General features: G+C 42.5%; 1 long non-coding RNA gene across 1 annotated transcript; it reads right to left on the bottom strand.

Moving 5' to 3' along the window:
- Positions 1 to 20,105: 20,105 nt before the first annotated feature.
- LOC143421705 (uncharacterized) lies at positions 20,106 to 24,246 on the bottom strand. The gene is made up of 2 exons (XR_013101266.1): positions 24,111 to 24,246; positions 20,106 to 21,523 (listed from the first exon to the last, which is right to left on the bottom strand). It is a non-coding gene; the product is annotated as an uncharacterized LOC143421705 (long non-coding RNA).
- Positions 24,247 to 26,418: the final 2,172 nt, after the last annotated feature.

Genomic DNA, 26,418 nt, shown 5'->3' on the forward strand with positions numbered 1-26,418 from the left:
CATGGAATATGGCAGCCTGATTCTGCTGGAGTTGTTTTTGCCATTAGAAGGGACTTTTTTCCTTCCCACTGTCATAGGGGATCATGTGATTATTGGGGTTTTTCTGTGTTATTGCTGGGTTTTTCCTTACAATATAAAGCGCCTCGAGGTGGCTGTGCTTCCAGAGGCCGAGAGTTTGGTGCTGTATCTCAGAGCTGCTAGCATATGTGCAAGAACTGAGAATGAAATAGGAGCATTGATCCCACTGTTATAGATCACACTCTGTTGAATATATTGGTAGAGCAAACAGGCTAGTTGCTTAACAGAAAGACATGAAGCGGGGTTGAACTCTCGATGTAATTCTGTTCAGTGGCTTAAAAAATTAGCTAGAAAGTCTTTTTTAGTTTTGTTTTTCAGAGACCCACCATATTTTTTGTTCCTTTTATTTCTATCTCTATCTTTTATCAGTGCCAGTGAGCTTTAAATCCCAGCTGGCAGAGCCTCTGACACTTCAGCTCGTACGGATCTGCAGATAATTATCTTTGTCTGTCCATGGGGAATACATCTGTGAGCTTTGAAGAAGTGACATGAATCAGTCCAAACTAGACACACTAGGCCAATAAAATCCTCTAAAAATGACGTTTATTATAGGATACAAGTCCATGTGCTTGGCTGGACCTGATGTTAAACCAATAAAGGTAAGGCAGAGGCTAAGCGCTTAAATAGGCATGGTCTGTCAGAATCAAGCATAATTACTCCAAACATTTTCTAGGTTGATGTGATGAAAAAAGCAGCGCTTGTATCGAATGCATTTGTCTGCCACCGGGTCAAAAGGCCACATTCCGACCTAATTGTCAAGAGCATGCGCGTGTGAGACTGTCCCATTTAGGTGTTTGTTTGTGCAACTGTTTGCAGAAACCAGCGGAGTAACCTGATAAGGAGTGTATGTAAGAGGTATGTGTAGTGTTAGATTGCCGTTGTCTTGGGAAAGCATCATGTTTCAATCTTCTTTAGGAATTCGAGATTTCAGCTCAGCAGTCATTCAGTGAGCTGGCCGGGAGGGAAAGCCCACAATTGGATGGTGGAGCGCAAAACACCTCTTGGGTGACAGTGTACAGTTTTCCTTTGGATGCTCAGCTTCCATGGATACGGGTGGATTTGTGTTTCCTAATTGCTAGCATGTAGATGCACGTATTCCAGATTGGGGTTTTCCAGTCTTTATATCAACTTAAACACCAATTTACAAGTAGTGCAGCATCACTCAGACGTGTTTTCAAAATGGGCTTTTGTTTTTTTTGAAGACTAGTATCTCAGTGCGACTGGAGCAGGTTAAATCTGCTAGCTGAGTCCTCAGCTGAGTGACTGGCTGTATGGGTAAGGTGATCCACCTGAGAAATGCCCAGGGAATTGTTGGCCATTGTGCTGAGGAGAAAGCCAGGGCCCTCCAGCGTGTGTCTGCTGAAAGAGAGCCACTTGTGCCATTTTACACAACATACAATAACACCACCACAGGATGAACCAATCGAATCAACAGCCTATTCTTTCACCCCTGTGGTGTGACCTTGTGTACAAACACCTGCAACTGTCACTACCCAACCTATCGTTACCTCACTGCTAATAGAAACCTAGAAAGTAAATGAGCACCGTGCCTCCCTGTTCCTCTCAGCAAAAACGTGCAGTCTTTAAAAATCTACATTCAACCTCTGCACTGTAATAGCGACAAAACAGATTCTTGTGCCCTTCCTTGAATACAGAAGCTACCGAGATTATGCTTTGCAAACACAGCAGAGACACAATTAAGTTGTTTTCTTCAATTTAGTGTTTTAACAGTAGAGACTACATTTAATTTGTCTCACTTGGAGCTTTGGAAACTTAAAGACCTCCTGCTTGGGTGGCCCACTTCAGGCCTCATGGCTTTAAGTAAACTGATGTTTAGCTTGAAACACAGACAAAAGACAGAAGTGTGAGAAAACTAGAATGAGAGACATTTTGCTTAAGCGAGAGACTTTCTGTGTAAGTACAGGTGGATCTTCTCATGAACAGAGCCTCTTATTCAACTGAGAAGCCAGGAGCCTGTACAGCCATAGGCGTGCACGTTCTTTGCTCTTGAATTTCACATGTATTCATTTCACTCTTATGCATACTCTACAGACATGCCACAGTTGCATGTTTAGTCCACCCTGTCAACGGGTTTCAGGCATTGGGGGAAAACGCTCGCTATGTTGATTTACAATCAGCTTACAAGTGAGAGGCTCTACGAGGGGTTTGAGGCAGAAAAAAGGTGTGTGTGATGGGGGTGTCTAGTACAAGAACAAGACTAGACAGATACCACTGGATGTGGAAAATGACTGGTGGAAAAATACATCTGTGTATAGGTGCCAAACACCCCAGTGATGCTGCTGTCATGTAGCTTATAATGGTCTTAAGATCAACTCAACTCCCTCTCTATACTCGTGGCTTCCCATACAAACATGGTAGGGTGAGTCGAGGGGTGGGGGGCGGCACACACCTTATATATACACTGTGACCTTTGTTTCATAGTCCTATGTATGCAAGTGCCCGTCACTCACATAAAACACATGATGGAAGGAGACGTAGGGAGTGCTGTTAATAGCTGCTGTCAATCTCCCCTCTGACCTCTCCTGCACATTCCTCCCCTCCTTTGCTTATTAGTCGTACATTAGCTTTTCCATTTGTCTCTGCTTACCCCCGACAGACTGTGCAGTCATATGGGCATTGCAGGCGGCCACATGAAACCATTTGAAACGTGGGTACAAAGGTAGCTCTGTTTTTCCAGACGCAAGGCAGCCGTGCAAATTGAAGCGTCAGTATAGACCCTGACAGCAAAAATGAGCTGAGAGCAGAATATGTGAGTGCGAGTGCGCGTATGTGCATGTCTAAGTGAGCATGTGTGTGTGTGAAATAGTCACCCACTCAACTCCCCGCAAGCACCTCAACCCCCCTCCTGCCATCCTCAACCCAAATCCAAGGCAGCCAACACCTGAAGGTTATTAAACATAAATCTACACTGCACCATAGAAGTAACTTGAAACCCACACTGACATTTAGGGAGCGCTTCATAAATCTTTTTTTTCTCTCCTTCCTCAAATCAACATTTCTCATATATGTTGCACAACTTTGAAAACATTTGCCAATCGGCTTTTAGCAATTTTTTTTTTTTTTAACTTTTCAGTTACTAAACAAACGGGGCACACTAGGAGAGACTTGGATGAAAGGTGTAAATATTGATTTTTGTGGTGGTGAAATTGAATCTGCTTTCATTAAAACTGAGTGGTATTATGACTAGGCATGTGGGGAAAATGCGAAGCTGTTTAGTTTAAAGTTTAAAGAATGTGTATTTTTTTATCGTAAAGGAAAAGGGATCTTAAAACTGAAACTACTTTAAAGTGTGATGACAATTGCTGTAAAAATAACGACATTTTTACGGTTTTGTATCATTCTGTATGATTAATGTTCATTAGCAGTAATTTACTGTATATTTTTTTACAGCATTTATATATTTTTTCCTTTTTGAAGCAGTACGATTCAGAGGGAAATCATTTTTAACATTCAAATCACTAATTTAGACATGTTGATGTTGATGCTTATTTGGGTTTCTGTGTTTATACTTTGATTGTTGTGAATGTGTAATGCAGTTTCCAGTGTTTGCGTGACTGAGAACAGTCAGGATGAACAATAAACCACCATGATGTGGAGTCCTGGGGCAATTAATCAGGTCTGGTCCGCAATCATTAAGGACGTCTGTTAAAGATGTTGCACACATTCTCATAACCTTAGATGCAAGGAGGTGGAGGCTTGAGCCCCAAAATATATTAATTAATGATACATGAACAAAGATATGGAACTGTGTCGTTTTAAACTAATAAAAAGTTTATGTGGAGTACATAGAGTTCAGTGTACACCATCCATATTGCATGTAATTAAAAATAAACAGCTAATAGTGTTTTACTGTGAAGCCTGGATTCTGTACATCACAGTACCATGAACATTTTTCCATCAAAATACTGTTGACGGAGCATCCATCAGGTAGAGCATAAAATGACAATCAATTAGCTGTCAGTACTTTACTTTTATCCATGAATGGATAGATGGATGAAGTTATCCAGTTCAGGGTTGCAAGGATGCTGGAGATTATCCCTGCTGACACAGAACAAGAGGCAGGATACATCCTGGACAGATCATCAGTCTATCAAAGTACTTTACTGTTATTTATAATGGAAATGTCTTACTGTGCACATGTGTGTTGTTACTTACAAACATAGTTGTTTCCGGGTGTATTATCAAAGTTTGCAAAAAAAGAAAAGAAGGTGTTTAAATTGTAAAAAAAAAAAAAAAAAAAATCTAAAAAGGAACAGGAAGGAATTACAAAGAAAGTAAATGCAATCATTAAAAAAATAAAGGGAAAAGTAAGGAAACCCAGTTGGAGTACTGTATTATCAGCTGGATATAAATATAACCTCCACCAGCCTTTAGCCCTGTGTTTGTTATATTTAATGTAACCACAAGCAATTCTGAGCAGGAAATGAAACATTTTGTGTGTGGTGACATAAAATATGGGCGTAAAAAGGACGTTTGAACCAGTGTGCATTTTTGTGACATTGGTGAAAACCAAAAAATGGTAATTGCAACAGGGTTGCATGTTGTTGCTGCTGTAACTCTCCTCCAACAGCCTCCAAAAGCAAAAAGAGGCTGCTTTTATCTGATGCTTCTTCTACAGAAAAAAAAGGATAAACCAGAGCAGAAGCAAGATGTAAACAGGAATGCTGTATGTATTTGGAGATCGACTAAACATAAACAGTAATCAAGACAAACCACGGATGTATTAAAAGATGGTGGTATCACAAACAGCTACCACATTCCTACCTATGGAGGTTGCTCACTGGCCGCAGGCTGTTGGCCTCTTAGAGCATTTACACTGAAGTCCTTCTCCAGCCAAGCACGCTGAAAGCATATTAGTTCCAAATAGCCTCCTCCTGGATCTTTTGACTGCCAGCTGAATGCTATAAAAATAGACTCCATGAATCTTATTGCACTGAGTGGATCAAAACGTGATGACAAAAGGAATGATTTCACAATTAGAAAAGAAAATTCTAGTTGAGCCAGCGAGTGCCACAAGATCCTTTAGTGGATATAATTTATCTGAATTTCAGGAGCGGGACCACACCTCATACACTCCTTGTCTATATATACCTTCTGCACTACAGACACTCAACGACATTAAACAAGTCTGTGTTTCCTAAAAGAGCAAAGTTACTACTTACCTGTCTAGCTGGTTCATCATGGGCCATTTGTCCATCAGGCCATCAGACCAAGATCTCAGCCTATCTTCATTGGATCACTTACAGGCAGTCCAAGAATCCCAACATCCAGACAGACCGAATGCCGCTGGTCCCCCTGGGGAACCTTCCAGCAGCCGTTCTCGCTGCTTGACAATCTGGTCTACCCTATCCATTCCTCTGAATTCCTCTCTGTGCTCCAACAATTTCCAAGACCTCCATCATGCTCAATCATCACTTCTTCTAGGAGATGCCTTCTTTGGGGATCTGCACAGCCTGGGAGCCACTACCAGTCCCCTCTGAGGCCTTCCCCAAACTGTAGTACCAGTTCACAATCCCTCATCTACCATCATAAACTCTAACTTAAGATGCGGTCCAAGCTAGTGAAATGCTATTTATGCCCATTATACACTAAAATAGATTGTTGAATCAAACCGCGTTAAGCTGCTTGGGAAAAAGAAAAAGAAACACATTATCTCAGTGCAGCAGATAATATTTCTTTGGCTTCTTTGCCAACATCATTCATATAAATGAAGCATCTGTGAGGAAACTGGCATGTGGAAGACAGAGAGTGGACCCAATGCAGGACTCGCTGGACAGAATCCAAAACTGAACATGCAACACATGATGCATTAGACTAACAAAATAAAACAGGAAACACACACAGAGAGACAGACTGAGTTTGTGGGCTTGACACAGGGGCTGGGAATAACCAGACTGAGGTTCAAAAGAAAGTACAAAACTCAAGACAACAAAAACAGAAATGAAATTCGAACATCTCCCAAATCAGACTGAAGCACAAAAAAAATCAAAAAACTGAGTCAAAGACCCAGGACTATGACATCTTCGCAATGAAGTGAAAAAACTGAAACAGAAGTATGAAAGTAGAACCAGAAAACACAGGAAGAGATACCTAATGGAGGCCTAAAGGTACATTTAATTTACCTTAGACTTTAATACATCAGCGGGCAAAGGGAGAAAATCGATACCACGACTCGCAAGAACACCAAAGCATTAAAATACATCCGAACATCTGTGCACTATTCCCACATAGGCAAGAGACACAGCAGCAAGATGTTCCAGACCTGGGGGACCCGGTTTGAATTTGTGGCTCCATCACAGACAGCCCCTGCCAGAGCCCTGGGTTTAGAGCCGCAGAGTTCACGACATGTTTCTCCTCCCTGGAAAAAATGAGCGATCCCTGCCTACAATAAAAAAAAGGGGGGCAACAGTTAGATGTGTGTTTATATGTGTGTGTGTGTGTGTGTGTATGTACATGAAAGTGTCAGTGGGCAGGATTGGCAGCAGCTCCAAAGAAAGGGAATGGCGTAAAGAGAGAAGAGTGGAGGTGTTACAAACTTGGGGATGTGCACAAAGGGCCCTCTGTGCAGGACTGTGGGTCGTGCGCGTACGCCTTCTTCGACCTGCCGCAATGAACCCCCCCCCGGTAAGGGGAACCTTCCATTCTGAAGCTGCCCAGCGTGTCCAGGGTGAGCTCACCTAAATAACACGACAAATAAGGAAAAAGTGAGTGCAGAAATAACACAGGGAGAGCCGGGTGAAGAAGGGAAAAATGCGGCAGCACCAGCAGCAGGCTGTTGAAAATGGATTTCATCTCTCTAGCGACAATGTCTCATTGTTTTAAAGAGGAGGGGTGAGCAGGCGGGGAGCGAAAAAACAAAACAAAACACTGGAATTGAGGAATGTATGAGTCTCATTCATTACCCCTATTTTCTTCTGTTTAAAACATCCCCTGTAATAATAGTTGTGCTCACATATATAAATACAAGAGTGATTTCCTTTGGCAGCCAGAGCGCTCATGACATCCACCCCCAACAAGCAGAAGAGACACTGAGGCTGTGTATGTGCGCCTGTGTGTGAGAGAGAAGGCTGAGAAAGTGCGTGTTTATAGACTCAGGCATGCTTTTGTGTATTTATGCGTCTGCGAAGCCCTCGTGGTTTATACTAGAAACTCTTTACCCCCTGCAGAACACGGACCATCTGACAAGCTCGTTGGCACTCGGCGCTCCTTGCCAAATCTGCTACCCCACAGTGCTGGTTAATGCTAATAAAAACCCGAAGCACTAAACAAACCTTTTCAGGGGAAAATTGTAGTGGAGGGAGGGGGGGACCAAACAGTGGAAAAATCTGTTTGATTCCTGTTGGGTTTTTCTGTTGTTGCTTTTTTGGGGGATTACTGTGGAACCGGCAGTGTCAGAATCCCCAGAGCTGTGTTGTTGTTTTAGTGGTATTGTTGTTCAGAGCAGAGCCCCCCTCAAAACCCACACTAAAGCGAAGCTCCAAATCCAAACATCATGGCTAAAGTCAAACACCAAAGAGCAAAAGGGTCTGGCAAAGGGGTACCGGCCAGCTAGGCAACCAACCGGATAAACCGCCGGAGAGTGGGAGGCGAGCGTCAAGTCGAAATGTTTTATAACGCTGCCTGTCAGCACAGGTCGAGATCAGCAGATAATTTTTCCATATGGAGCGCCGCTAAACCGTAAAGATTAACTCTCTGATTCTCTCATGAGAATCCAGACAGAATCCTTTGTGATGGGAAACACACGGGAGAGGTGAGATTAATTCCAAAGAATGCAACAATCCATTTGCAGGGCCCCTCCTGTCTCTGTTTCCTCTCTTCCGGTAGAGTGGGCATCCATTCAAAAAAGCGGGGACATAAATATTTACAGTAATTAGATACATGCATGTAAGGACTCTTGGTCTGGAAAGGAAACACAAGCCAAAGTCTCCCGTTAGTCGTATGTCATGTGTCAACCACAATTCATCATTTCACCGCATCCACGGCCCTCGTTGTGTCGATGGTTTAATATATTTGTTCAGGAGTGAAAACAGAGGCAGGTGGAAATTCCGGAAAAAATGCAGGTTGCACTTCTTTTGATTTAATCAGATATTTATTAGGAAAACACCCCAGACTTGTTAGAGTATTTCTTCTCCAAGAGCTAAGAGCAAAACTGCAACTTTGCTCCGTGGTGCTCCGTCAGAAAATTCATTGTGAGATGTGGTGGAGCATCCAGTAGCAAGAGGCTCGGCTTGTGAGAGAGGGACTAGCTCACCTCTGTTATCTGATTAGATGCACGATGCCAAAAAGTGTCGATGAAAACTACCAGAGCTATGAATCAGTGCTACGTTACAGGGTTCCCTGCAGGTTTAGCTCACATGCAAAAAGTTGACATGAGTGGAGGAGACAGAGGGTATGTAGTTTGCCTCTCGGGGATTGTTTCTCAGACCTTCTGGCTGGACCAAAACACACTCATCTGTGGTGGCTAAGCAGATGTCTGCCTGGGCTGATGCATGCCTCCGTGCCTGCGTTGATTTCCTGTTGCCAGCGCTGACAGGAAGTGATCTGCCGAAGCTGCTCCAGGACAGAGCGGAGGGCCTGCAACTGATTCTGATGTATTCAGGAAGAAAGATGGTCCTGGCTCTCATTTGGGAGGCAATCAGCAAGGACTAAAGACAGTCCCATTGTTACAGCTTATCTTCGTAGTTGTATTAATTCCATCTTCTTCAGTAATAGTGTGTACCTTTGCTGAGAAAACAACAACGCTAACTGTTTACCTGCCATTTGGAACAGTAGTTTATGGCAGCAAGAGGATTATGTGTGGCTGATATAGTGGATTATAAGACTGACTCAGTCTTGTTTTTAAATATTTTCTGGACAACAATCACCGATGGAGCTGAACATAATTCACAGTTTGAGGTATTTTCATGGGAAGCTGTCTTACTACAGACGACTATATTATGAGTAGTAAATCATTCCAAAGAACCTGGCTGGGCTGCTTGTGTGTGTGTGTGTGTGTGTGTGTGTGTGTGTGTGTGTGTGTGTGTGTGTGTGTAGCTCTCTAACACCTGGACCAGCTCCAGGAGCCATGCTTTAAAAAGCTGTCAGTCAAAAGCTTAGGCTCCTTTGTGCTGACTTAGGGCACCCCTTATCCTCACCCCCCCTCCACCAGCCCCAACCTCCAACAACTGCACCTGACTGAGCTTGTGCAGGGACGAGATCTCACCTTAGGTGAAACAACATTGCACTGGTTCACCCTTTAGCCAATGGCGTACTTGTGTCAGCGGCTGCGTCGCAGAATGAGAGAAGGAGCGAGACGTGGAGAAGGGTGAGAGCAGAGTTTGCTTTTTGTCGTTGCCGGGGATTTGTGAGAGAAGGAGTTGGACGCTGGGGTGGGAAAAATGCTTCGATATTGCCACACCTTGCAGATATCTCAGTGCATTCAGATTTTTTCTCATATCTCTTGGCAGGGTGAGGTGAAGTGAGATACGGTAAGAAAATAAAACACGGGCCCCGCAGCGCTGGACCCGAGCCCCTTTCACACAGTCTGCTTGCCGAGTGCTGCCAGAGCAAACATGGTGGCTGTTATTGTAGAGGACATGTACATGCAGTTGAAATTATACTTCCCAACGAGCCTGCTTTTAAAGCCACTGTGAATGGAGGAAGCAATAACTTGGAGGAGCGCTTTCTCTGACACACACACACACACATATATTGCATACAAGAAGTGAAAACATGCAGCCACACATGCACATGTATCCATGCATTTAGCTTCAGCCAACCGTGAACTCCCAGGCATCCACTTTCACCCGGCCTGTTCGTCTAGCGACCCCACTGTTTGGCGTCCAAATGGAACAATTATCTGCAATTTATGCTCAGACAAAACGGATCACTTCCCCGGTAAATGAAATTCCCCATTGAGAAAAAGAAACATGGGGGCAGGGGCGATAAGGTCAGTAATACTTTCCCTGGTATTTTCTCTGGTATGAGACAAGAGAGTGCAAACTGAATGCCCCACTGCCCCTTTCCCAGAAGTAAAGCAGCACAGATACGCCCAGACTCAGGTGTTTTTGGAGAGAGTTTTGCATTCCTTAAAAAGTAAAGAAGACTCATTGAGAAAACCTTTAACTTCCTATTGTTCCCTGAAGGACAGTCGGAGCCATTACAAGAATGAGTGATGAGAAATTAAAAAGCCGTGGAAATCCAATGCTATGCTTGGATCCGACTGCATTTCCATTAGCTTTTCAGATATCCATTAATCATGTTAATGAGCCTGAAGGAGTCAGCGGCAAAAACAAGAGATCGCTGAGACATTGTTTTGCAAATGCTGGGTGCAGGTTGTAAAGAGCACTGGCCGGTCTCCAGCGCCGCTCTTACCAGGAAACAATAACAAGTGTATCTAGTTGACTCGATCTGTATCATGTTGACACTGCAAACTTGGCCACAATTGTTTCGAAGGTCTACAAGTGAATGTATGTAGACTGGATGTCTTCCCAGTGTGTCTTGTTAAAGCGTCAGTTTATGACAAATAAAACTGTTCCAACTTAAAGTCTTTTCTTTTTACAAGGTGTAGTCAAAGCAGGCAGGATGAGCTCAAGTGTCCCGGATGCTTAAATAAATTCAGAGATTGTATTAATTTGTCTTTCATCTTACTCATGTGCTTGTTGGGACAAGTAGGCTTTAACTTTTATACGTACCTGGATATATGAGTGTTTACACAGACGTGCATAGGGACACACACCTAAAAGGAAAATTCCATCCTTGAGTTCTCAAGTGATTACTCTTTTGCTCTGTACAGTGCAACACTGTCGCACTGTTCTTTTCAAGTGTTTCTTTGCCGTGCCTCATCTACTGTAGGCTGCTGGGCATTATTTCCAACATTCAATCAATAAGAAATGGCAGAAAGAGGCACTGAGTGTGCTTTTCAGACTCAAAAAAAGGTTAACTGTGTCAGTGGACACAGTTAAAATCCAAACAATTGCAATGACAGGCACAAAGCAGCAGGTCTCAGGTGCGTGGCTCTTGCAGCCATCTCCAAGTACTTTGGATCATGTCCTGAATGTGAAAAAGTGCTGAAAGAATTTGAGTATAAATCATTGGGTGTGGCGCCCAGTAATTTCTTTTTTGGCCAGTCACACTTTAAGCCAACTTTGCCAGTCACAATAACATAAGATGAGAATAGCTCAACAAATGGAAAAAGACTTCTCCAAGAACTTATACTGTCATCTGCATGATGCTGAGAAACACAAAGTCAACACACAATACTTAAATGTGTAGCCAGAAGCAGAGTATGGGGTTTATGTATTTTGTCAAAACTACTACTACTAATAATAATAATAAGTCAACACAACAAAAAAATCGATCATTTGTAGTTTTATTGTATATGTGATGCCAAACTGAACTCAATACAGGAAATGTCATGCAGCAGTATTTGCACTAGCATTTTATATTTGACACAAATCATTAATGATCAGCTGAACAGAAATTTTCACTTGTCTGGTCTCATATGTACAGACTTGTGTCCATCCGTCCATCCATCACATCAAATAAACATTTTCCATCTTTAAAAGGTGAAAAAAATATATATCAACATTTGGAAGAGCAGTTGTATCAGACACCACCTGTCATCAGATTTTTAATTGCTTTAATTGTAATTACTTCTTTTTTTTAATGTCAAAGGATGTGATTTGTGTCAAAATAGAACAACTATCGCTATCTTTTTTCTTGGTTGCCATGATGACCTATCTCTGCCTTGTCAGGACAAAACAGATGCTGCAGAAAGAACATTTGCCTGACTATTGCATATGGATAATATGTGTGTGTGTGTGTTCTGTGTGTTTGTGAATGTGACAACTGTTAATCCAGTCTACTTCACACTTGCTGTGCAGTGTTTAACTTGAAGACATTTGAGTAATGTACAAAGAGGAACAATAAAAAACTGCAGCTTGACAGAGGTAAAGAGGCAGCGCTGGGCCAAAGCACAAACTCTCCAAGATTTCCCCAGAGAGCAAGCTGCAGCTTAAAAAAAGTAAAAAATAAAAAAAAACTTGCCCTATGATCATCTAAAGTGACAGAAAGTCAACAGTGTGGTGCTCTGTGCACTGCAAACCAGAAGTAGCTTATTGCGCCGGCCAGTTAACTTTCTTATACCCACACAAGCATGAGTTTGTTAACAAATTGTGACCCACTGAGAACAGGCATGTTTCATAGTCCGGTCATATAAGGGTTTATGCGTTCATCGTCACCATCATCATTATTTTTAATACATAGTTCAGAAAAAAACCCCAACCCAATATGTACAACAGTGTTACAGTTCAAATAAAACGCCCACTTTGTTTGAATAAAGCAAAAAAAGGAAAGGAAAAGTTTACATATTTATATTTCTTCTGTCAGTAGCCCTACTGTCCAAACACACCTGCATACACGTGAATCCCAAGGTCACTTGTGTATGAAAGATTAAGAGACTAAATAGCTGCTGTGTGCAGCTCTAATGACTGATCTGTCATCAGCTTTCATTAAGCACACTGGTTTTTACCAAGGTGAGACAGTTCTGTCAGTTTGGATCGAGCCACTGAGCTGAGGGGTGGGGGTGGGGGGGGGGGGTGGGGGGAGGGGGGGGGGGGGAGAGAAAGCTAGAACAGCAGAGTGATCTGAACTTCCAGTAAAATACTGGAAGCAGAAAAGAAACTGCTGTTGCGTGTTTGGCGTGTGCATACAGAGCCCATGACTTGGGTCGCTGGCGCTGCATCCTTAAAGGCAAATTCCAGCAAAGTCATCATTTGGAAGAAGAAACAGAGCATGCTTCATGAATTCCAGAGTAGTGTTGCTTGGGCAATCTCATGCTTTGTTTCTCAAATGAGCTGCTTATTTTGATGGTAAATCAGAATCTATCTTACTCTTAGTAAGGCATCAGCTACAAGCCAAAGACCGGGTCCAGGACAGGAACCAGAACCTCCAGTGTGTCACCTCAGACAGAACACACAGCAACTTGAAGAGCTCGCTTTCTAAAGCTCAGGAACACTGCTGACAGTGTTTAGACAACTGCTTAAGTCTCTGCTTCCCGCTATAACTCAAGCCATCTCCTCTTTTCTCTTCCATCCCGCACCTCCAGGAAACCAGAAGGGAGAATCAGCGATGAGTCGGAGACTGAAGAAGCAGCAAACATTAAAGAAATGAAAAGAGATTTAATTCTGTCACTAGATGGTGCTGGAATCTCCAGCAACATTTTGCAAGTGAAAAGTGGAAGAAAATGGCATTTGAGGTGACATAAGGAGGAAGTTTCATATCACTTATTGTGCTTTTAAAGGAGAAAAGTCAAGGATATCAACAGAATACCAGAAGCAATGGGATGGTTTGTTTTTTTTACCCCAGTGCAGCACAAGATAACATTACTTTCAGTGAGATTAATGGAGGTTTGTTGTTAATTAAACATTAATATCAAAGGCAAATATTCAACATAAATGATTGATTGCATTTATCGCAGTCAAGCAAACAAGTCGGATAGGCATCTGGAACAGAGGCTATCCTAAAATGCCCTTCCAAAACTGCCCTTATAAATAGCTTTAACTCAAATTCCTGAAAGAGACCCGAAAAAAAAGGCAAGGAAAAACAACCTGAGAGTTAACATGCTCCCACTTCCAAGAATAGGCTGTACCACAAAGACCCGGATTGGATTTTGTGATAAGCCAGCCATATGAGCTGCATTCTCGATCTGCTCTGACCCGGCTGCATGTGAGCCATAATAACAAAGGCACTCAGCAGTGGGGCCCCAGGGTCCGTTTACTCAGTGGCGTAATGTTTGTGCTCTCATGCCCTCACAGCCAACACGGCCCTTATCGGGGGCCCCGGCCGAGCTCGCCGTGGACCTGACTGCAGCTACACTCTGCTGTGTATTCTACTGCTGCAAACAGACCTCGCATGAAGAGACAGAGAGAGAAAAAAGAGTGAAGGGTGAGGAGGTAAAGAGATGGATAAAAAACAGAGGGTTCTGATGCCTGGGGTTTGGTCGCTTTCCATAAAGGGGCCTCCATCCCAGCTCCTCTGGAGGGAAAGAGGAGAGGAGGGTGGACGGTCGGAGTGCATTCCTCTCTCCTCGAGCCCTGGAGGGGTGTCAGCTTTGGCTGCAGAATGGGGGAATGAAGGCAGGCGTAAGCCCCTGCAGACACGCAGGCCTCGGCTGGCTGGAGACAGAAGGGTCCACCGGTTTGAAAGACCGAAGGAGCCCTCTGATGTGTCTCTGTTATTACGCACGGATGTACTGTACCAAACTGTTCTCAGTGTGAGAATAAAAGTGTTATTGGAAGAAAGGCATGAAAACAACAAGGGGGAAAGTGTTGATAGAAAACATGTCCCACTGCGAACTGAGCTGAACTCATTCCAGTTGTTTGGTGCGTCACAGCGCCAGTCCAGCCAGGGTAGAAAACGACCGTTCCATATTTTCCGTCCTTATTGCTGCGTTTTGGGATTTTCTCCTTGGCTGGTACGGGCAGTCAGCAGACTGGCATAGACGCTGTAATTTCCAGCTCTGTCCTTTCTCAAAAACGCCTCAAAGAACAGTGCTTTATGTCACTCTCAGGCCAGTTCGGTCTGATTGGAAATATTGCATCTTTAAATACCTTCCAACCACAATAGATTTCTTTTTTTTTTCTCGAAAAAGCCAAAAGTAATGATAAAAGAGAAAAAAAAGAAAACATTTCAACATCCAAAATAAAATCAAAATTTCCTCTTTAAGATTAGCTTCAGTTTTGGAATGCTTGTGATTGATGCGGAAATCTTCCCAAAACCACCTAAAAGACCTGTTTGAGCTCCGAGGAAACCATTCCACTCTGTGACCAACAAGAGGCCTTCATTTAACTGAGTAGCCAATTCACCAAGCCCACAAGTCTCTGCTGACCTCATATTCTCTCTGGTTTTCCCTAAAAACCAACAACGAAATAGGACGAAGGCCTGCAGGCACACATTAAAACAGATAGATGCAGAGATGGAGCGCTCCTTTTCGGTCCCCAGAATGGAGGAATGGTAAGCGCATCTTTAAGGAGATTAAGGGTCTCCTTGGTATAGCATACAGCTTTTCCTCGATGTGCCAAAGAACCCGTGCAGATCAAAGTCACCTCGGACTTCCTTGTCATTAGCAATGGCTTATCCCCAAATGCTTTCACCCTCTGATACTAACCCCCCTCATTATCCCAGCACACCCATCACTTTGGCAGGGTTTGGAAACAGAGTGCAGGGCTCCGGCACAGGATGCGATTCCCCTCTTCCAGACCCCCTTTCCTCTCCCATTGAATAAGTTCCTCTTAGTCAAATTCAGATGTAAACAGCACATTCTGAGATTACAGCGCACATGGCATGTACACAAAACAAATTTAATGCTGTCGAGTTACAACAGCTTTTATAAGGAATATCTATTTATATGAATAAATCTTTATTAAACACAGCATTAAAATCACTAATACCAAACACAGAGACTTATGAGGAAAGATGCTATGTGTTTAAGCAAACAAAGAATATGGAGCCCAAAAGGAAAAACCACTGAAAAATAGCTTGTTTTGAAAGCAGTGCTTATTCTTTTTCCTATTTCCCTTCCTTTGTTTATAATACTAAATTCGAATATATTAACATTCCTCCGTTGGTCCTTTGCCATCTGGAAGTCATTAATGTCAGAGATTTTGCATGCCAAGAAAGTTATAGGCATATTTATACACTTATGGCCCCTAATCAAAACAAAGATCAGCCGTCTGAGCCAGACATTTACAGTATATATTTGTGAAATAGAATCATTTGCTTCAAGGGTTGTGCGGGTGGAAGGGATTTGCAATCAGTACTGAGAGAAGTCGCAGGAAAGATGAAAACGTGATAGCCGCCACTCAGTTGTTTGATCCATAAACAATCGGAGCAGTAATGGATTACTCTTGACTCCGTTCAGTATTGTAACCAGCCCCCTATCACTAAAGTCAATACAGTTTGATTAGGCGTGAAGGAAGCAGGTTAAAAGTGTCTTTGTTCCAACATTTATGAAAGCGTTCCTTTATACTGTAAATTATCCAGTTAGAACACAGGAGCGAGCCTGTCACATAGAGATGGATTTTCTTCCCTCAAAGCATAAAAGAATATAGTGCAAAGCAATCCAAGCGTTCAGCGTGTTTGCTCAGGGTGTGTGAGGCCCTCCGTGGCGGAGCTTGCTCGGGGTTGCTGGGAAGGCCACCTTAGCACAAGAGAGCTTGCACACCTGTTCTCTGTTTGGTCAACATCGCAGTCGTAGCTGGGTCACACAGCACAATGCTATCGCTGCCGATCTGGAGAGCAATCCAGTGCTTATCACTTATTGGCTCTGATTGCAGCCATTCAGGCCAATTAGGAGCTTTCCCTCCTGTTCACCGAGATCCTGCCCTCCGGCAGCGTCGCCCGCTGCACGGCTGCTCTAGTTCCTGGAGTGGGCCGAGCCAGCTGGGGCCACTGAGGGAATTAAGATTTAAGCAAACATCAGTGGATGTCAATTCCCACATATGGATATGTTTGCAAGAAAGGAAAATGTAGGTGGAGCAGTGGCTGCTACAACAGTGAAAACCTTGTCAAAGCAATTAAGTAAAACTGTTTTCACAAAAATAAAGTTCCTGCTGAGTGGTTTGCACTTTTTCATGGATGACTGGTTTCACTTCACTTTGCTCTGGGGCAAAAAAGGGGGGATTTTGGTTTGGACTGAACTTGCAACCTTTCAGTGACAGACCTGTCTTGCAGGCCACCCTGCCTCGACAACATTATGTGGACTGTGATGTATGTTCTCTATCCACACAGAACCAGCTACACAATTATTAAATTAAGCTCCGGAGCTGCCCTGGTGAGGATCAGTTCTGCTAAATGAGGCTGTGCTGGTGAGATTCAGTGAAAACAGGGTGCTGGGTGATGCCAAAGCCCTCCGTTGTGAAGAAAAGAAAGCAGGATCTGGCAGTGGCCCTGCTCATGCTTCTGCTCACTTCTCAGGAAGCAGTAGGAAGGGAGGGCGGAGGACTTTGAACACACCTCAAAATACATGCACACACACTGGCTGTTTCTCTTGGAAGGAGTCCTTGGTGTACATCACTGGTTTGGCCACATTTGGCCATTGCCGTGGCGACGATTCACAGTCTAGCCATTAACACCGTGGACCCAGTGGAAATGTTGACACAAACCTGGCAACATATTGTCCACGCACATGCACCATGTGAAAACACTAAAGTAGATGCAGAAAATAGGATCGATCTTTTCATGCCCAAGTGAGACTCTACCAGCATATGATGCCTGCTCAGTGTGTGACTGTGTGGGCGGGTGAGAATGTGCGAATCAGCCCCAGTATCTGAAAATAACCAAGCTGTTCACAGAGTCAGGTTAATGATTCTTTTTTTTTTGGTCAAATAGATGTGTAATCTTTGCACAGTGGGTATGGTCTGCTGACACATCCAATACACTTTAGCTGGCTAAACTAACAACAGCTTCTAATAGTTGGCGTAAGATGGGGGAAGAAGGGGTGCTAGCAGAGGCTAAGCTAGCTTTGACTGTTTAGATGACCCTTCATATGCACAGATTCAAGAGTGCTCTTTTATTTTGGCAATCCTGATTTGGATATTAAATAGATTTATGGTCTTTAATGTCACTTCCACCCCCAACCCACAAAAGATGGCTAACCTTCCCAGAGCCTGATTGGAGGTTTCTTCCACATTTAAGAAAATAGGAACAACCCCAGGTTTCTCTTCAGCACTGTAGCCAGGCTGACAAAAAGTCAGAGCTCTTTTGAGCCAACCATCCCTTTAACGTTAACTAGTAATGACTTCCTGAACTTCTTCACAAATAAAATTTTTATCATTAGAGAAACAATTACCAATAATCATCCTACAGATGTAATAATATCTACAGCTACTCTTAGTACCATTGATGTTAAGTTAGACTCTTTTTCTCCAATTGATCTTTTTGAGTTAACTTCAATAATTACTTCCTCCAAACCATCAACGTGTCTTTTAGACCCCATTCCTACAAAACTGCTCAAAGAAGTCCTGCCATTAATTAATTCTTTGATCTTAAATATGATCAACCTATCTCTAATAATGGGCTATGTACCACAGGCCTTCAAGCTGGCTGTAGTTAAACCTTTACTCAAAAAGCATCTCTAGACCCAGCAGTCTTAGCTGATTATAGGCCAATCTCCAACTTTCCTTTCATATCAAAAATCCTTGAAAGAGTAGTTGTCAAACAGCTAACAGATCATCTGCAGAGGAATGGTTTATTTGAAGAGTTTCAGTCAGGTTTCAGAGTTCATCACAGCGCAGAAACAGCTTTAGTGAAGGTTACAAATGATCTTCTTATGGCCTCTGACAGTGGACTCATCTCTGTGCTTGTCCTGCTAGACCTCAGTGCAGCATTCGATACTGTCGACCATGATATCCTATTAGAGCGATTAGAACATGCTGTAGGTATTACAGGTACTGCGCTGCAGGGGTTTGTATCATATCTATCTAATAGACTCCAATTTGTACATGTAAATGGAGAGTCCTCTTCACACACTGAGGTTAATTATGGAGTTCCACAGGGTTCAGTGCTAGGACCAATTCTGTTTACATTATACACGCTTCCCTTAGGCAGCATCATTAGAAGACATAGCATACATTTACACTGCTATGCAGATGACACCCAGCTCTATCTGTCCATGAAGCCAGATAACACACACCAATTAGTTAAACTGCAGGAATGCCTTAAAGACATAAAGAGCTGGATGGCCGCTAACTTTCTGCTTCTTAATTCAGATAAAACTGAGGTCGGCCCTGAAAAGCTTAGAAATATGGTATCTAACCAGATTCTTACCCTGGATGGCATTACCTTGGCCTCCAGTAACGCTGTGAGGAACCTTGGAGTCATTTTTGACCAGGACATGTCCTTCAACGCACATATTAAACAAATATGTAAGACTGCTTTCTTCCATTTGCGCAACATCTCTAAAGTTAGAAATATCCTGTCTCTTAGTGACGCTGGAAAACTAGTTCATGCATTTATTACTTCCAGGCTGGACTACTGTAATTCATTATTATCAGAATGTCCTAAAAACTCGCTGAAAAGCCTTCAGCTAATCCAAAATGCTGCAGCAAGAGTCCTGACAGGGACTAGAAAGAGAGAGCATATTTCTCCTGTTTTGGCTTCCCTTCATTGGCTTAATGTTAAATCCAGAATTGAATTCAAAATCCTGCTCCTCACATACAAGGTGCCTGTTGTTGTGATTTGGTGCTATATGAATAAAACTGAATTGAAAATAATGCACGCTGTACATTGCTGCAGCGTGCATTATCCATTTCCATTATCTTTTCATACTCTGTCTGAAAGGCTCTGTTTCAGAAACTCTCTTCCCTCTTTCCTGGAAAGGCCAGCTTGCTCTGATTGTCAGTTAGCCTGATGAAAAAGATTTTTAAAAGTATCAAGAAAGATGGTATGTGGGTGCAAGGAAGAAAGCCTGCACACTAGTTGGACATGAAGCACTTTAGAAATTCCAGAAGTGCAGACAAAGAGCAGGAAGGTTTTTCTCACTTGTGAGTCTGTCACCCTACGCCTCACCTCTGCCTGGCAGAACTGTGCAGTATCATTCCTTGACAGTTCAGAGTGCCAATAGAGAGTTCTGGAAAAAGGGCCAGCCAGAGTATGAGAGGACAGTGGATATGAGGAGGGGATTTTGAAAGAACGAAGACAGAACTATCAAACTCCTTCTAACTCCTAGAATCTTGCCTAATACTGCCTTTTCAGAGCATTTTTCTCACATTATTTTCAACACATGGACACTGGTACTGTTCATAATTTCAAAATATGGCTCCATGTTTAACCCGCAAACTCTTATGTCTCTATTAAGTATAATTTTCTCATCAGAGTTTTGGAAAGAAATCAAGTAAGTGTATTTAGTTGGATCATTGTAACTTATTTGTGAAGACAGAAGAAATCAATCTGACTGCTAGTGATATTTTCACATTAAAGTGATACCAAGGTTCACTTTATCAAGAAAGACTCAGGCATACTCAGAATTGTGCAGAAATGTTTTATGCAACAACTTGATATAGAAAAAAAACAAAAAACAAACAACAGATTAAGAATCTTCTGTCCGTTGATGGGACTGTTGATAGTGGATCTCAACACAACTTTAATCCATTTTTCTTTTTTAAATACATTTCCTAAAAGACCTGTACATTTTTGTCCATCGTGGACCTATACACTTATGCTTATGTCTAGTTAAAATGCTCTAGAAGTTGTTCTTTTCAAAGTAAATCTAGTGGCTCAAACAAAATTGGCCCAAAGCTTCTTGTATTTTACAGCTAATCAACCCCAATTTCATGTTCTCTTTACATCATAGACAAAAAAAAGATGGCAGATTTTTCATAGTATAACTTACAGTCATTATAGCAAAGCTATCTCTGAAACAGCCAAATGACGGGGAAGAAAAGTCTGGAGGAGTGAGGCACACATGACTAACAGCGCTATGATCTGTGGAGTCAGATCTACTCATGAAAGGTATTTATTGATTGCCTTGAGTCGCAGCCAAGTCATGCTGCTGTGCCTGAAACTTACAGGGCACTGTACATGTGAAAGTCTTTATGGGACCCTATATTGTGCCTCATTCTTTATTTCATTCGGCCTTTTCCTATGTTCTCCCTGTATTGTCAACCACAGGGCAGAGTAGTACGTTCTGTGGTTTTGGCAAGCTCGTGCACCATTCCCAGTAGTTCCTGTTGAGGGCAGAGGGCCTATTACAACCCCATACTGCTGCAGTTCACAGAACAATTATGATAATCATCATTTCACCAAACAGAACTATGATATCCAGTGATGCGGCTGCCATGGGTTTTGAATGTCAGCTTAACTTCCCTGATGTGTTTGGATTTTGCTGTCTGTTCTTGATTTACTTCGTGTTAGTGACACGACTATTCTCAGAAAGGAGACTGTCACCGGATGCATGGCCACTATGTGAAATTTATAAACCGACCACTTTCTACACTCTGACACCGAAAAGCGTAATGAAAAACATCAAATAAAACCAGACTGGTACATTTGAGCTGCCAAGTGCCAGTCTCTTTTTGTTCCTATTCCCTCCGCACATCTGGCAGTGGACAGGGTGACCAAAGCCAACCCGTGGATAGAGAAAAATAAAGAACAGGAGAGTGATGGGTAGGAGAAGAGAGCAGGAAGAGATGAGGCGTCTGCTTGTCTCCCAAATGGTGCAAGAACAAGGAAAAATTGAAGTCAAAAATAGTTTATAGTCTGCCAAGACAATGGCTGCATCCATCCTCCATCTCTATCCAGCTCCTCTTTTCGCCTCACCACAGGGACAGACGGAAATGACCGTGACTTAACCAACATCCAGAGCGCTGCGCATCAGACATCAGCATGTCAGCAACGGAGCCAGCAGGGGTGGGAGGTCACATCTGAAGATGGGGATGCGAGACAACTAGAGGCAAAGGAAGGAGGACACAGGAAAGATCAATGCAGAGTGGTTATGTAGTCACTGGCAAAACCGTTTGAGAGAAAAGTAGGGATGAAATTTTTAAATAGAGGTTTAGACTTTGTGCATGTTCCCACTTCCTCTCCGGTTTGAGTTTGAATAAAGCTTGGTATAATGTAAACACTAAAAACCACATGAATTGAATTGAAAGCTCAAGTCTGTTAATTTGATATCTGAACCTTAAATGTAAGACAAACTCACAAAGAAAAAAAATCTCTGAAGAAATTGAAATCAATAAAAAATGAATAAACAAACGGATCCTTTTTCATGCTCCTGCCGTGTCTTAGTGCTACCTAACTAACGCATGATGGACAGCAGAAAAACTAGTGCTAACTGTGAATGCAATGAGCAAAACAATGGTGATGCAACTTTATAGTCACACCTGTCATGCTGTACTGTCCCTACCTACTCTTTCAGCAAACAGTCTGAACCAGTCGCTTTCATTTTCACCGCTTTACAGCCTGTCATAAGGCTGCCAGCTCAGTAAACAAGCTAATACTCTAGCACTCAAGCTGCTGGGATAATTTTTGTGTTTGGATCATTGCACTAAGCAGTTACTAGGGTTATCAACTCAGTCTAAAATATTTCAAATATACAAATAACAGTAGATTATCATATCAAATGATTTTAGGCTCACTTTATGTGAGAACATTTATATGGATGTGACTTTTACATATACCACATGTACCACCGCCCTACCTGAACACTTTTAAAGGTAAAGTGTGTGAATCTCACCACTAGATGTCAATAGATTTCAGATTCCAGTCAACTGAATTCTGTTTTCTTACTCCTGCCAATAATAAAAGGCCTAGTTTGGTGGCCACCAAGCTGTCAGTCTGCTGTTTACCTGGGTGTCCATGTCTGTTTGCTCTGGAGGTGGCTGTAAAGCTTTGGGAGAGGAGTCTACTGAGGTGAGTTGTTGAGGATATCTGAACTTTTCTGTTTTTGCTGCTATTAGCTGCTGTTAGCTAGCATCAGAGAAACATTTTTTGAAGTGTCTCTAACATTGTTTTCATCTCTTGTGATGTGAGAATGTAATCAAACTGTTTATTAGAGGAGGCCTAAAATTAGCTTAACATTAGCTGGTATAACATTAGCTTATAACCAGCTGTTGTTGTTGTTTAGCAGCTCGTTGTCAGCTGTCCAGAGATGGGAGGTTTGCACGATAAGTTATTGTGACTATACTTTTAATAGATTAAATCTAAGTTTATGACAATAAATCAGTTTTTGGAAGATATAATTATACACTAATACTATACACTATACTGATGAGTTCAGCATATTTTTGTATTAGATCCCAAAATTGTTTTACTTACTGCACCTTTAACGACGAAGTATCCCTTGACAGGGTAATAGTAGTAAATGGTAAATGGCCTGTATTTGTATAGCGCTTTTACTAGTCCCTCCTAGGGACCCCAAAGCGCTTTACACACCCAGTCATACACTGGTGGAGGCAAGCTACAGTTGTAGCCACAGCTGCCCTGGGGCAGACTGACAGAAGCGAGGCCGCCATATCGCGCCATTGGCCCTTCTGGCCAACACCAGTAAGCGGTAGGTGAAGTGTCTTGCCCAAGGACACAACGACCGAGACTGTCCGAGCCAGGGCTCGAACTGGCAACCTTCCGATTACAAGGCAAACTCCCAACTCTTGAGCCACGATAGTACCCCCTCCCTTGCTACAAATACTGAAGAATCAAATGAAGTTCCCAAAGCACTGACCCATCCTAGAAATTCCCTAGATCCAAATTCTTGTGGGCCTCCATACAAATGGGATTGGCTGGAATGAGTTCAATCCAAGGAGGTCCCACCCTGCAGCCAACTGGACACACTCCCACAGAGAACTTTTGCAATGTATAACAGACTAGAACTGTTTTAGGGCCATGTGGGAGACCTAAACAGTATTATGCATGTGGTTTTAATGTTGTGGTGGATCGGTATACAAGAAACTTCTACACAAATCTACTGTCCTGATCACAACCTTTTATCATACACACATTTAACAGAGCACTCTTGAATACCTGCGGCAGCTGTAAGTCCCAGTGAAGCCACCTTTCCTTCATTAAGACATATTTCACTGACACACAACACTATAGGTGCAGCCTGTTTCAAGAAGACCCAGCAGGCTCTGTCTGGCTAATGTATAACCATTAAAGATGTGCGAGGAACCTGGGACAGGTGCTGAAACCTGTTAGTGGAAAATTACTTGTATTTTGACTCATAACATGATCACTACTTCGCTGAAGTATTTATGATGCTTAAAGGAGCTTATGATGCAGCACAGAACCACCAGTTTCTGATTCGATTTGCTTCGCTTTGCTGCAGATCGTTAAACTCTATTTGTACCCCAAACATTAGACTATTGAGAAATATTTCAATAGTAGCTTTGATAGTAGCTTAAAACTCTATTTGAATTCCACAAATCTAATTTGTTTAAATGTTATCTGATCGAGCTTTTCACTCAACTGGAAGTTGCTACCCAATCCTTAAATCTTTCAAAATTGACAAGCAACCTGGTTTCCATTTGACCACTTACTTTAACTGCTTAATGGTTCCTGAACGCCTTAATCACTGCAGCTCGAGATATGCTTCAGTTTCTCACTAAGAAAACAAACCTTTGAGTTTGTTGCCTGCCGTTGAACTCAAATCCAACAGCACAGCAATTGTGTCGGCGAATGACGGGACAGGTGTGGTACACTTCAAGGAGGAGCGGCCTAAAACATCTAATGTGAGGAACTCGTGTCACAACTTGTTTCTTGTCTTAATCTCATTACTCAGACTTTCACCGTTTGCTCTGTTTTCTTCCAGGTGAGGAGCTGTGTCGAAAAGTCTAAACTTGTTACGATACTCTTGGATAATGCGTTTGTCTGCCTTGTGCATGAGGCACTGCCTCGGGGTTACCTCCTGGGCTAATTGTGATGAATCCACCCCTGCTTTCACTCTAAACTCGCTCTCCTTTGTGGCAAAAACCAGGTGTGTATCTCAGGTGTGCTTTTCCTCCCAGAGGCCATCAGTGAAAATGCTCTGGATGTGCAGCAGTTACCCAGCAAGTTCTATTTACTTTATAGCTCATCTCATGGGCTTTTCTCCTCCTTCTGTCCAAGCAACCATGTAATGAAACCCTAATGAGCCCGTCACTCCAACTGTCACTTATTCTCACCTGGGTACACAACAATGGACAGAAAGAAACAGGTAAGAAAGGACATCTAAGAACAGAAAAACAGGGAGACAAAAATAACAATTTGTGAGAGACACACTTTAAACTAATACTTTATATCTCCGATGACTGGTTTCCTTTACAAAGGTTATAACATGATATAGTTTATAACTATAACAAAAAAAACTGGAAGGGGATTTTCCATTTGGTTTCGACCTCAGCTGTAAGTCTGAACACTGCTTCCAACATATTTTCAAAGTAAATTAAAGATCAAATAAAGTTTTATGTTAAGCAAACGAGCTGTGGCAGCACAACAATTAATTTCCTTTTACTCCTTTAGAAGTGAAACCATCTTAAATCTGACTGACAGGAATCCATGTGAGTATCATCCCTAGGAAACATGTCCTCTGCAACTGCCATTTAACTGTACAGGATATCATCACTTAGATTGTTATTAATAAGGACCAATAGTTCTTCATGTGGCTTGCTGAGGAGTAGCTAATTTTGACTGCTTCATGACTTCACTAAATAAAACTAGTCTTAATCTGTCTCAACAATCCCAAGGTAAATTTGGAGACTTCATCTAGACTGTGGATAAGAGATGGACGTAGCTACTACCCTGTCACCCAGGTCCTGGTTAAGTCTTATGATTAAGGTGCCAGCTGCACATTTCAATCATCTTCATCTTAACCTTTTGAAAGCGAGAAGGTAGTCTGGAATGGTAGAAACTTGTCAGTCACAATGCAGAGACGCTCTAAAGCATATCTGCCTTTTTCAATCAAAGGAGAATAATTTTGTAGAAAATGGTATTTAACAAGACTCAAAACTAGTCATATTTCCAGATTATTTCCAGTCATCTTTCCCACAGGCTTCTGTAAAATTGCAAACAGGGCAGTTGCCATCTTTTGTATACAGTCTATAGCCAGAATGCAATTAACTGGGTTGAAAAAAAGGTGACGAGGTTAAAGGATTCTTCACCAATGCTTTTTTAGACACTTGTTACCACATTGATCTGAAAAGTATAAAATAAATGTATATAAGGATACATTAAGCTCCTTGGCTTTGTATAAACTCCAGTCGTTCCACAGCGTGGAGCCAGTGAGTAACTTCCCCTGCAGACAGAGAAAATAAAGAGGGAAGGACCGAGACAGGCAGAGAGGAACAGAGATCGACTGATTAAAAGCATGTGCTGACCCCCGATTCCCAAGTTATGACAGACAAACCGCAGCAGACACACAAACGCAAGAGAGAAGCAAAGACGTGCACACAAATGCACACGCATTGCAACACACAAACACACACTTTTGTCGACTAACATTTGGAAATAATATAGGTGGCGGTGGGGGACATTCACGGGTGAGGTCTTAAAATCTGGGTTTTGTACATCTATAACGTTACAACCGCTCATAATGAGCTTAAAATTGACAACGACGAGGGATGAAATGCAGCTAAACGAGTCACTGTAATATGCTCCTCACAGAGCGGCTCAGACCTCCATCTTTCTGTACACGCCGATTGTACACAGGTCACATCGCGGCCTTCTGTTTGGAAGAGCAGCAGATGATAACAAACAAGCGCTCGAGAATCAAGAGAGGAGCTAAAAAAGAGCAGAAGCGAGTGTGTGGGACCACGCGAGAGCATCGATGGCTCATGACGTGAGAAACTGCAATGAGCAAACAGCAAATAA

This window comes from Maylandia zebra, linkage group LG13 (genome assembly GCF_041146795.1).
Source record: "Maylandia zebra isolate NMK-2024a linkage group LG13, Mzebra_GT3a, whole genome shotgun sequence".
Classification (NCBI taxonomy): Eukaryota; Metazoa; Chordata; class Actinopteri; order Cichliformes; family Cichlidae; genus Maylandia; species Maylandia zebra.